The sequence below is a fragment of the Arachis ipaensis genome, chromosome B01, assembly GCF_000816755.2.
Source record: "Arachis ipaensis cultivar K30076 chromosome B01, Araip1.1, whole genome shotgun sequence".
Lineage (NCBI taxonomy): Eukaryota > Viridiplantae > Streptophyta > Magnoliopsida > Fabales > Fabaceae > Arachis > Arachis ipaensis.
This window is the reverse complement of record NC_029785.2, coordinates 13,583,075-13,584,924: the sequence shown is the minus strand read 5'-3', so window position 1 is coordinate 13,584,924 and position 1,850 is coordinate 13,583,075.

Sequence of the window (1,850 nt, the reverse complement as noted above, 5' to 3'; positions counted from 1 at the left end):
GAGGCTTGAAGGAATGGGAGAAAGCGAAGCCGGTTCGAAAGAGAAGTGCGCGAAAAAGCCGCAGCAAGTTAGGCTGCGCGTCGGAAGGCGAAGCGTGTCGGGCTGACTGGCGGAGGTGAGAACGGTGTCAGTGGGAGGATGTGACGGCGTCAATATGGCCGACGAGAAATTCAGTGACGCGCGGTGAGGATCGGAGAAGATGACGGTGAGTTTTGAACATGTATTGAAAGTTACTGTAAAATTAGATATAACCATATGTAATGTGAATGAGTTTAAATACTAATCCTAATTTTTCAAATTTTAAAATTTAAAATTAAATAATCAATTAATAATCTAATTTTTAATTGTAATTTTTATCTGTTTTCTTAATCCATTGTACACATCGTACACAATAAAGTATTGGTTCCAAATTTCCAATACTTTTTCTTTGTCTAAATATCACTACATGTTATCATTACAAAATTGTGAATCAAATTAGTCCTTTGACCAAATTTTTTTCTCATTTTTCACAAGTGATTCAGGAAAGGAAAAGTATAGGTAACCAACAAGGTTTTTGAACAATGTGTAAACAATGTGAATTAATAGGGTTAAAAGAGTAAATTTGATTAGTAGCATTAAATTAGGGTGTAGTGTATTTTCATTTGATTGGTGGTTGTTTATGTTGTTCAAAAATTTCATTGTTCCCCTAGCACTCCCCGGAAAGGAAATCCTTGTCAACTAATTAAAAAATATTCCAAAAAACTTATGATATAACAAATTATTTATAAAATAATAACAACATAGGTTCTATATTAAAATATTTTGAAAAGTCATTCTTTCTATATAACTATTCTCTCTTCTCATCTCTCATATGAAAACTATTGAATAATCATTTTAGCAGTGGTACTTCTTCAATCAAATAAGCACATGCTATGGTGTTACGGTTAGATATTTAAACCAAGTTCATTACCACCTTAGTAAAAATTACATGAAGCTACTACAATTGCATGACACTATCAGTGCTAATTTAGTTTTCAAGGCAGCTAAGAACTGAAGCTTTACAACTCATGTTTGAAAAAAGTCAAATTATCAAGTTCCTAGATAACTCATGAAAGGTGTCTCATAATTTCGAAGTATATACAAAACAAAGGGAGTTTAGTCACTGCAAGTTGCATTTCACGGTCAAAGCTATACTGTAAACTATTGTTTTATTTTACAAATTAAACTTTGCCTCCAAATTTCTAGCCCTCTAAATAATAAAATTCGCGAATGAAATTTGACTTTTAAAAACCTTTTTAAATTTTCATAAAAAAACTATCATATAGTTCATTGCCATTATAACCTGTATTTAAAAGTTTCATTTTTGCCTTTCGGATAAAAATAATTTCAATATATCCATCAAAAGATATTGTTAAACAAATATCATTATAAAAACTAACGTGACAAAAAATAAAAATATTATACACACATTAAACATCAACTATTAAATCAACCACTTTGTATTTATATATAAATTTTACGTGTTATTTAGCTCATTTTTAATGTATATTTTGTATTTCAACATATATTCTATATTGATAATTGATTTAGTGAATAATTTTTTGTAAATATATAACATAATTGCGAAGCAATTAAGCAAAACTCTAGTGCATTGACCAACATAAATAACAAATTTTATCAGAGACAACCACCAAATCTTATCCTAAAAATGAAACTAATTACATAAACAAAATTATATAATTTGAACTCTACCTTAAAGCAAAATATAAAACCCCCCAAAAAATACAAACAAACAATGTTTACGAACCCGTTAAATGTAATCCAAAACCTGCATTCATGCTATAACTTGATTTCCTTCTTCCTTTTAGCTT